Here is a 12,099-nt window from a genome sequence, read left to right as displayed (position 1 = left end):
AAAACCACCTCTTCCCAGCGCAAAAACTTTGGCGCACCGACAACGCCAGTGTCATGTGGACGAAAGGCCGAAACGATATTAAACTTTTGACATAATTTCATTGTCGTGTGGACAGGCTGAGCCATCTGGTTTTCTCAGTGTATTCAATACTGAGAAAACAGTCTGGAACTGGTCCAGTCGCTGCGAAATATGCCTGATCTGTTTTATACCGGACCAATCACAAGTGTTGGGGGTGGGTGTTTTGCAATGTGTCATACACACCGACTTCTTTTTGTCACTAGTCAAAGTCAGTTCCAAGTCCACAAATCTCTTTAAAGCTATTATCGGTTGTTTGATTCAAAAATAAGGTTTGAATGACAGATTACACCCTGTATTCTTAAATTTATCTGACAAAAGCATCATATCTGTCTTATCTGTGATTGGTTTACTCTGCACCTCTTAGTCCCACCTTCATATTTGGATTCAGTCCCTGCGATTCCAGGCGGATTTCTTATTGAGAAAGACAGACAGGGTGTAATCTGTAATTCAACCCTTATTTTTGAATCAAACAACCAACAACAGTTGTAAAGAGATTTTCGGACTTGGAACTGACTTTGACTCATGACAAAAAGAAGTCGGTGCGTCACTAAAGATATTAACAATCAAGGATATCAAAATAATTTTAGTTCAGGTTCCACATACAGATGATTACTATCTACAGTGGGTAAAACCAGTAAAATGAGATCATAATAACCTATAAATAATGACAACTCCAAATTTTCCTCTTTGTTTTAGTGTAAAAAAGTAAAATTACATGAAAATGTTTACATTTACAAACTACTCTTTCACAAAAAAATTGAATAATCTGAACAAATATGAACAACACAAAAGTATGAAGAGAAGTTTGTTCAATTTTGCCAATATTCTGCCTGTTACACTGCAAAAATCAAAATTTTACCAAGTGTATTTTTCTCATTTCTAGTCAAAATATCTCATCACACATAAAATAAGACAATCACCTAAAGAGTAATTTTTCAGTGAGATATAAGAAATTATTTTTAGACAATAGATCATGAAAATCTTATTTCAAAAAATCTTACAAGATAATTTTCACTTGTTCCATTAGCAGATGCATTTTTTTTTTTTGGCTTAATTTAAGATTTTTTTTGCTTAATTCAAGATTTTTTTTGTTTAATTCAAGCAAAAAACAAATCTGCCAATGGAACAAGTGAAAATTATCTTGGTAAGATTCCTTGAAATAAGATTTTCAAGATATATTGTCCAAAAATAAGTTCTTATATTTCACTGAAAAGTTACATTTAAGTGACTGTCTTATTTTAAGTGTGTTGAGATATTTTGACTAGAAATGAGAAAAAAAACACTTAGTAAGATTTAGATTTTTGCACTGTACTAAATGTTTTGTGTATTTATAGATCCACTGTGATCTGTAACTTGTAATGTCCATGTGTAAATAATAAACTGAGGCAGAATATTGTTAAAAATGCACTCAATTTTCTTAATAGATTTCAATTTTTTCATGGTTGTTTATGTGATTCACATTTTTGTCAGGATAGGCTGTAAATGTAAACGTTTTCATAATGTAATTTAACATTTTTTCACTCTAAAACACAGGTGTTAAACATGCCAAAACCAGCCCGCCAAAAGTTCCAATCTGGCCCACGAGATGAATTTACAAAGTGCAAAATGCAAAAATTACCCTGAAGATATTAACAGTCAAGGGCATCAAACTCAAAAATAATAGCATAATAACCTAGAAATAATGACTCCAAATTCTCTTCTTGGTTTAATGTGAGAAAAATAATATGATATTATGCCTCTAAATAATGGCAACACCGATTTTTTCTCTTTGATTTATTGCAAAGAAAGTTAAATTCTGATATCCTTTAACAATAAAATGTCAATAACCTGAACAAATATAAACAACCTGGAATGTCTAAAGAAAAATAATTGCAATTTTAACAATCTTCTGCCTGTTTTGTGCCTTGGTAGATCTGATCTGTAATGCACTTGTAGAAATTATAAGTTGAGGCATAATATTGATAAAATTGTACTTATTTTTCTTCAGAAATTTCAGTTTTTTCCAGTTTTTCACATCTTTTTTGTTTTGGATAGAAATAGTTTCATCATTTAACCCTCCGGTATCCCATCCAGCAAGGCCCTTACTAAGCACCAAGTGTGCCTTTTTGGCACACTTGTGGAATAATGTCAAAAAATGTTCATACAGTTTGTTTTTAATTCTTTTACACTTTTTTCTATTTCATCAACTTGAGCCATAAATAAAGATACCAAATACTTAATAATTGCCACATTTTTTAACGGTTTAAATGCCGTGTTTGTAATGTAAACAAACCATTTTTTTGGATTCAAAAAACACAAAAAAATTATTTTTTTCAATATATTACATAAAAAGTGGATCACATATTTGATTTTTTCATCCTGGCATATGTCAGTGATTAACAGCAACATCGGTTAATTTGCATCATTATTATTTTTGCTAGGTCAAATGTTCAAAAATACTAGCGTCTGTCACAAAGTGTGTGTAAAATGCACACCTATAAATCAAACTATTAAATATTACATATTGATTTATTTTTCTGCTGTAATTTGATTTTATTTTTGTAAATCAAGGTCAGCCCTAATCATACATATCAAATGGAAGAAATAGTGCGTTTTAGGCACACTTGGGAGACAGATGCTAGTCTTATCATTTTCTTTTGTTTACGATGTGCAAATTTTAGTTGGTGGCCAGAATTTTAAAGATCATGCACAAATGAACAACTTTTGAATTCTAACCTTATTTAAATTGTGAAAAATAATGTGAAGTTTTTTAAAACGAAGTGCAAAGTGTGCCTAAAAGACGCACCCAAATACTGAAGGGTTAATGTTATTTTTTGCACTAAAAAATTTGCACTTGTCATTATTCATAGGTTATTATGCTATTGTTTTATTGGTCCGGCCCGCTGGAGATCAAATTGGGCTGAATGTGGCCCCTGAAATAAAATGAGTTTGACACCCCTTTATCTCCTTTGTGAAGATATATTGTTAATCTCTGTCTTTTTCCATCGCTGACTCTGTAAAAATGCTAAATGTTGATGCTGTTTAACACACACAGGGTCTGGGTTCTGCATCCCAGCTGGGTCGCATTCAACACAGTTTAGGATAAACAAGGAAAGGGCCAAAACCAGAGAAGCAGGAGTGAATGAAAAGAGAAAAAAAAAAAAAAAAGAGGATGTAAGTGCCGGATGTCGCGCAAGAGAGAGAGAAATAAATGGAGTAGGTGTCAGAGGGAGAGACACAATGACAAATAGACAAGGACAAGGAAAGTGAGAGGGCGCCGAAAGAAAGAGCGTGAAAGAGATTGGGCTACAGATGGGAGTGAAGGAGCCGCAGACAGACAGTGATAGAGATTAGGAGCCCCATGTCGCAGTGAGCTACTCCGCCCGGCGACAGCAGGACAGGCAGATTTGATTGGTGTACAAAGAAAATCTCTCAGCGAACGTGTCGGGGCGTCAAACTCAATCCCAACCTCGGCGTGGTAACAAAATGCAATGATTGACGGGTGTGGGATTGCTCTTCAAGACAGATGGAGAATAAGAGGCGGCGAAAGAGAGACTGCAGGGGAAGAAGGAGAAAGAGGAGGTGAGGGCTCAGGGAAGATGGAGCTGGGGGGTAAAATTGAAATGTCAAACTATCAAATGACGGCTGTCGGCTCTGGCATCTCGATGGGAATGCTGGGTAAATTCGCTCTCCTGGCTCTCAAACAGAGCACAGCTGTCGGTATGTATGCAGCTGTGTGTGTGTTTGTGTGTTTGTGTGTGTGTGCATGCAGCGGTCCCAGGTTGGAGGGATGCAAACACTCAGCTGCTCCCCCAAAACTCCCTCAGATATCCCCCCGCTGTTGCATTGAACTGCATTGAAGTGCCAACCCTCCTCTAACGCACGCATCACACACTTTTTGGAGCAAATATAAATGCCAAAAATCATATTTGGCAAACGATTAGACGATATGAGATGCATGAGATGTTGGAGAAAAAAAAAAGGGCCTTAAACATAAGTGAGTGAAAGAAAACCTTGAGATGAATTAACCCATAAAGACCCAGCGCTACTTTTTTTCCTCTATATTTAAGCTTTGTTACATAATTTATCACCGTTTATTATAATATTATCCTCTTTATTTTGTGTTTTTCCAGTAAAAATCAGGTATTTTCCTTTATTTGACTCATTAGAAATAGAGAAAAATAAGAAAAAGGGACTTTTTCAGCAAAGATATCAATAACTGAACATAAAACACGTCTCCATCCACTGTCATTTATCAAACTCCACGGGTTTTAATGGTGACTCAATCGATTAACATTAATCATTACTTATTATAATATCGTCTTCTGTATTTTGCATTTTTCACTGTAAATCGTATATTTTCCTATATTTATTACATTTTTTCCCATGGCAACCAGTTTATACACAGTATTTCAGTTGTGTTTTTATTACCTGTATTATATTTCTACTGTTTTAACCCAAACAGACCCAGTGCTACTATACCCAAATACATTTTTCTCTCTATTGAAGTGATTAATCATTACTTATTATAATATTATCTTCTGTACGTAGCATTTTGTCACTGTAAATCATGTATTTTCTAAGATTTAATTTCCTTAAAACTTAATTAAGATGATCATGAAAACTCAGAATTCAAAGGTTGTTACCAAACAACTGCAAAACCTGAAGAAAAAGTGACATTTTTGGCAAATATATCAATAACTGAATGTAAAAAAAAGAAGCATTTCCATCCACTGTTGTTTATTAAAGTCCATGGGTTTTACTGGTGAATCAATCAATTAACATTTTCTAAGTGATTAATCATTACTTATATAATATCATCTTCTGTATTTTGCATTTTCACAGTAAATCATGTATTTTCCTATTTTTAATCCTTTTTTTCCCCAAAGGCAAACAGTTTATACACAGTATTTCAGTTGTATTTTTATTACCTGTATTATATTTCTACTGCTTTAACCCATACAGACCCAGTGCTACTATTGTGGTAGTTCCCAAATAAATTTTTTATCTATTTAAGTGATTAATCATTACTTATTATAATATTATCTTCTGTATTTTGCATTTTTCACTGTAAATCATGTATTTTCCTGTATTTAATTTCATTGAAACTTAATTAAAATGCTCATGAAAACTCAAAATTCAAAGGTTGTTACAAAAAACTGCAAAACCTGAAGAAAAAGTAACATTTTTGGCAAATATATCAACAACTGAATGTAAAAAAAAAAAAAAAAAAGCCTTTCCATCCACTGTTGTTTATTAAAGTCCATGGGTTTTAGTGGTGAATCAATCAATTAACATTTCCTAAGTGATTAATCATTACTTCTTATAATATCATCTTCTGTATTTTGCATTTTCACTGTAAATCATGTAGTTTCCTATTTTTAATCCTTTTTTTCCCCCAAAGGCAAACAATTTGTACACAGTATTTCAGTTGTGTTTTTATTACCTGTATTACGCATCACACACTTTTTTGGAGCAAATATAAGATGCATGAGATATTGGAGAAAATGCTGCAAAAAAAAAACCAAACAAAAAAAAAAAAAGGGCCTTAAACATAAGTGAGTGAAAGAAAACCTTGAGATGAATTAACCCATAAAGACCCAGCGCTACTTTTGTTCTCTATATTTAAGCTTTGTTACATAATTTATCACCGTGTATTATAATATTATCCTCTTTATTTTGTGTTTTTCCAGTAAAAATCAGGTATTTTCCTTTATTTAATTCATTGATCATGTAGATGTTCATAAAAGCTCAGATTAAAGTTGAGGGTTATTATTTTAGAAATAGAGAAAAATTAAGAAAAAGTGACTTTTTCAGCAAAGATATCAATAACTGAACATAAAACAAATGTCTCCATCCACTGTCATTTATCAAACTCCATGGGTTTTACTGGTGAATCAATTAACATTAATCATTAGTTATTATAATATCATCTTCTGTATTTTGCATTTTTCACTGTAAATCATATATTTTCCTATATTTATTTTTTTTTTTTTCCCAAGGCAACCAGTTTATACACAGTATTTCAGCTGTGTTTTTATTACCTGTATTATATTTCTACTGTTTTAACCCATACAGACCCAGTGCTACTATACCCAAATACATTTTTCTCTCTATTGAAGTGATTAATCATTACTTATTATAATATTATCTTCTGTATTTAGCTTTTTTTTCATTGTAAATCATGTGTTTTCCGAGATTTAATTTCCTTAAAACTTAATTAAGATGCTCATGACAATTCAAAATTCAAAGGTTGTTACAAAAAACTGCAAAACCTGAAGAAAAAGTGACATTTTTGGCAAATATATCAATAACTGAATGTAAAAAAAAAAAGAAGCATTTCCATCCACTGTCGTTTATTAAAGTCCATGGGTTTTACTGGTGAATCAATCAATTAACATTTTCTAAGTGATTAATTATTACTTTTTATAATATCATCTTCTGCATTTTGCATTTTCACTGTAAATCATGTATTTTCCTATTTTTAATCCATTTTTCCCCAAAGGCAAACAGTTTATACACAGTATTTCAGTTGTATTTTTATTACCTGTATTATATTTCTACTGCTTTAACCCATACAGACCCAGTGCTACTATTGTGGTAGTTCCCAAATAAATTTTTATCTATTTAAGTGATTAATCATTACTTATTATAATATTATCTTCTGTATTTTGCATTTTTCACTGTAAATCATGTATTTTCCTGTATTTAATTTCATTGAAACTTAATTAAGATGCTCAGGAAATGTTAATTGATTGATTCACCACTAAAACCCATGGACTTTAATAAACAACAGTGGATGGAAAGGCTTTTTTTTTTTTTTTTACATTCAGTTGTTGATATATTTGCCAAAAATGTTACTTTTTCTTCAGGTTTTGCAGTGTTTTTTGTAACAACCTTTGAATTTTGAGTTTTCATAAGTGATTAATCATTACTTCTTATAATATCATCTCCTCTATTTTGCATTTTTCACTGTAAATCATGTATTTTCCTACATTTAATTTCCTTAAAACTCAATTTAGATGCTCATGAAAACTCAAAATTCAAAGGTTGTTACAAAAAAAATGCAAAACCTGAAGAAAAAGTAACATTTTTGGCAAATATATCAATAACTGAACGTAAAAAAAAGCATCTTTATCCACTGCCATTTATTAACATCCATGGGTTTTACTGGTGAATCAATGTTGTAGAAGATGACGGTGTTTCCACGGTAACTACGGAGCCTCTGAACGTCCAAATGGATCATATCTGATGACTTTGAAAAGATGAAAAACTGCATTTTACTCCAGTTATTTCCATGTATTGATAGAATTAGTGGATCAACAGGTATTTAACAGTTTAGATCAGTAGATGGTTGTGGTCGACGGTGGATGTTTGGGTCTTTATGGGTTAAAATTGTCCTGAATATGAATGAGATGTATTTTGCTTTAGCTTTGCATCATAAAAGTCAACCAGAATACTGACTTCTAATGTAGCATTCATACACAGTGAGTCAGCTCTTTGGACAAGTGTTGGAGTGTGTGAGTGTTTCTGTTTCTGTCTGTAATTGCAGAACATCATACTGATGCGTCAAGGCCAAATCCGACAGTTAATTGTGGCTAATTGCGTAACAAGCTAGCAAACGAAGCATATAGCTGCAAGCAAGAAAGAGAGTAAGTAGTGTTTACATCAGTGGAGCGCTTATGGCTATGCTACAAGTTGCCAAATTACACCAGGCTTCAGCAAATTACACACTCTCAGCTCTCTTTCTGTGGTCTAACTGGAGTGCTGAATGTGATGTTTTTAATCCATAAAAGTAGTGGAAGTTTCTGAAATGTACAGTAGAAGTTTAATACATTAGAACTAGGGGTGTAACCATATGAAAATTTCATATCGTGGTTATCATTATTATCGCGGTATTGTTGAAATTGTGCTCAAAATGTTCAAAAAGTTACTCTTTAGGTGATTGTCTTATTTTAAGTGTGATGAGATATTTGGACTAGAAATACTCACACTGAAATCATTTAACCAAGTTGTATTTTGAAAAAAAACCCCAAAAAAACAAATAAAATAATTGGCAAAATGTACTTTCTGTTGCAGAAACATTCAAATATTAACCCTTAGTGGTCTGAGCCTATTTTGTCCGTTTTTCAGTACTTTTGATTTTGCCTTTATATACTATATAAACAAATGTTTACTATACTATTGTTTGGGATCTTTTTTTTCAATACAACTTTATCTATATCATCTGTCTATTATTTTTTTCACTTTAACCTACTATAAAAACATAAAAGGCCAGAAAACACAAAAAATATATAAAATCCGATTTGAAAAATGTTTATAATTTATTGCATAAATAACACAAAGATGCTTAACGAACCTTTTCAAAGACTTTAAAAGTGAATATTGGTTCCAAATATTAGGTATAGAAAATTAAAATTGTAATAAATTAAAACTATACTCAAATATTTGACATAAAAGCAGGTCTTTACATAGGCATGTTTTCCCCTAAAAGTACGGTAATCAAACACGGTTATCATGATCATTAGAATTTAAACGGTAATACTAACCGTCTGCAGTTTTACCGCCGTTTATAGTTATACTGGAAATCGTTACATCGCTAATTAGAACACAGGTGTCAAACATGCGGCCAAAAAACCAGCCCGCTAAAGGGTCCAATCCGGCCCAGTGGGATGAATGTGTGAAATGTAAAAATTACACTGAAGATATTAACATTCAAGGATGTGAAAATCATTTCAGTTCAGGTTCCACATACAGATGAATATGAGCTAAAGTGGGTAAAACCAGTAAAATGCAATCAAAATAACCTAGAAATAAATTTTTCTCTTTGTTCAGTGGAAAAAATCCAAATCTTATCAAGTGTATTTTTCTTATTTCAGGTCAAAATATCTCATCACACTTAAAATCCTACTACAGTCTACTCTCATTAAACCGCCCGCCGTTATACCGCCATTTCCGCCTATCGCCATCCGCCAGCCCAGTTCCACGCACAAACAACACTTATACCATTGATTTCCCGACCGTTATACCGCCAGCGTGATTGCCATCGAGTACACATAAATTTTAACAATGCACTGAAACAAACGCGCCAGACGCTGATCGCGACAAGCTACGAGTAGGTCTACGGAACGGCCACCGTTCATTTATCGCAGAACACTCAGTAGGTCAGGATGTCGGGAAGAGGACGTGGGATTAAGCCAAAGCCTCAAGATGATGGGGTGTCATTTCCCGACACGGTATAATAATGCTTCAAATGTTTCCCCACTTTAAATGATCCCTTACAACATAACAGAATCAAGATTTATTTAGAAACGCAATTAGAACGGGTTAACGGAGGCAGCATAGACATCATATAGTAAAGACATGCACATTATGGACGCAACCCGTTGTAACGCCATTTTCGCTATACCGCCAATTTGTCCGTGAACGGAAGTTGGCGGTATAACGAGAGTAGACTGTATATAATGCACGTTCTGTGTCTGTCCCATGTCCGCTCGATGTGTGATCAATTTTGCACCACAGGACGGCGTTTGGGTACAATGCCGCTGTTGCACCACAGGATGGCGTTTTAGCCTCTCATGCTATCGTACACTAGTAAGACATAATCACCTAAAGCAGGGGTGTCAAACTCATTTTAGTTCAGGGGCCACATTCAACTTAAATTTGATCTGCAGTGGGCCAAACCAGTAAAATAATAGCATAATAAAACATAACTTTTCTTTATGTTTTAGAGTGAAAAAAGTAAATTTACATAATGAAAAGGTTTACATCTACAAACTATCCTTTCAAAAGATGTGAATAACATGAACAAACTGAAAAAATAAGTGTAATTTTAACAATATTGTGCCTCAGTTTATCATTTACACATGTACATTATAACTTACAGATCACAGTGGATCTACAAATACACAAAACATTTAATAACAGGTTGAATATTATTAAAATTGTACGTACTTCTCTTAAGACATTTCAGGTTGTTCATATTTTTTCAGGTTATTTACATTTTTTGCAAAATTAATCTTTGCTTTACAGTACATATATGAAAATATTTACATTTACAAAGAGAAAAATTTGGAGTTGTCATTATTTATATGTTATGATGATAGTATTTTACTGGTCCTGCCCACTTGAGATTGAATTGGTCTGAATGTGGAACCTGAACTAAAAGGATTGTTAATATTTTAGTGGAATTTTTGCATTTCACAAATTCATCCCAAGGGCCGGACTGGACCCTTTGGTGGGCCGGATTTGGCCCCCGGGCCACATTTTTGACACCTGTGACCTAAAGAGTAACTTTTCAGTGAGATATAAGGACTTATTTTTAGACAATAGATCTTTAAAATATTATTTCAAGAAATTTTACTTAGATAATTGTCACTTGTTCCATTGGCAGATTTTTTTTGACTTGAATTAAGAAAAAAAAAATAAATAAAAAAAATCTTGAATTAAATTAAAAAAAAAAAAAAAAAAAAATTGAATTAATTTTCCAGATCTATTGTCTAAAAATAAGTTCTTATATCTCACTGAAAAGCTACTCTTTAGGTGATTATGTCTTAAGTGTGATGAGATATTTGGACTAGAAATGAGAAAAATACACTTGGTAAGATTTAGATTTTTGCAGTGCACTAAATGTTTTGTGTATTTGTAGATCCACTGTGATCTGTAAGTTGTAATGTACATTTGTAAATAATAAATTGAGGCAGAATATTGTTAAAATTGCGCTTATTTTTCTCAGTAAATTTAAGTTTTTTCATGGTTGCTCGGATTATTCACATTTTTTGTCAGGATAGGTTGTAAATGTGAATATTGTCAAAAATTAATTTAACTTTTTTCACTCTAAAACATAGAGAAAATTAATGACTAAGGCTACGTGATGGAGATCTGCCTTTCCAAATAAAATATAATAATAAAAAAAAAAGACAGAGAAAAGTTTGGTGTTGACATTATAATTTTATTTTTTTTTAAATTATTATTATTATTATTATTATTATTATTATTATTATTATTATGTTATTTTTTCCAGTGTTATAGGGTAAAAAAGTAAAATTACATGAAAATATTTGCATTTACAAACTATCTTTTCACACAAATGTGAATAACCTGAACAAATACGAACAACCTCAAATGTCTTGAGAGAAGTAATTTCAATTTTAATTCATAATATTCTGCCTGTTACTAAATGTTTTGTGTATTTGTAGATCCACTGTGATCTGTAAGTTGTAATGTACATTTGTAAATAATAAATTGAGGCAGAATATTGTTAAAATTGCGCTTATTTTTCTCAGTAAATTTAAGTTTTTTCATGGTTGCTCGGGTTATTCACATTTTTTTGTCAGGATAGGTTGTAAATGTGAATATTTTCAAAAATTAATTTAACTTTTTTCACTCTAAAACAGAGAAAATTAATGACTAAAGCTACGTGATGGAGATCTGCCTTTCCAAATAAAATATAATGAAAAAAAAAAAAAAAAAGACAGAGAAAAGTGTGGTGTTGACATTATTATTATTTTATTATTATTATTATTATTATTATTATTATTATTATGTTATTTTTTCCAGTGTTATAGGGTAAAAAAGTAAAATTACATGAAAATATTTACATTTACAAACTATCTTTTCACAAAAATGTGAATAACCTGAAGAAATACGAACAACCTCAAATATCTTAAGAGAAGTAAGTTCAATTTTAATAATATTCTGCCTGTTACTAAATGTTTTGTGTATTTGTAGATCCACTGTGATCTGTAAGTTGTACATGTGTAAATGATAAACTGAGGCAGAATAGTGTTAAAAATGCAATTATTTTTCTCAAGACATTTCAGGTTGTTCATATGATTCCTATTTTTAAGTAAACTTTGCAGATGTAAACATTGTCATCATATAATTTTACTTTTTTCACTGTTATTATTTGACTGGTCCGGCCCACTTCAGGTCATATTGGTCTGAATGTGACCCCTGAACTAAAATGAGTTATTTTCTTCTTGGAGTTTTCAAAGCGAAGGGGTGGAACTGGGAACAGATCCAAACTGGACCGCATGAACG

General features: G+C 32.1%; 1 protein-coding gene across 1 annotated transcript in view; it reads right to left on the bottom strand.

Moving 5' to 3' along the window:
- LOC115425604 (transmembrane protein 132C) overlaps positions 1-12,099 on the bottom strand; it is a 55,202-nt gene that overhangs the window by 23,742 nt on the left and 19,361 nt on the right. The gene's annotated exons all lie outside the window — the stretch shown is intronic.

This window comes from Sphaeramia orbicularis, chromosome 9 (genome assembly GCF_902148855.1).
Source record: "Sphaeramia orbicularis chromosome 9, fSphaOr1.1, whole genome shotgun sequence".
Classification (NCBI taxonomy): Eukaryota; Metazoa; Chordata; class Actinopteri; order Kurtiformes; family Apogonidae; genus Sphaeramia; species Sphaeramia orbicularis.
This window is presented reverse-complemented; position numbering and strand designations above follow the sequence as displayed.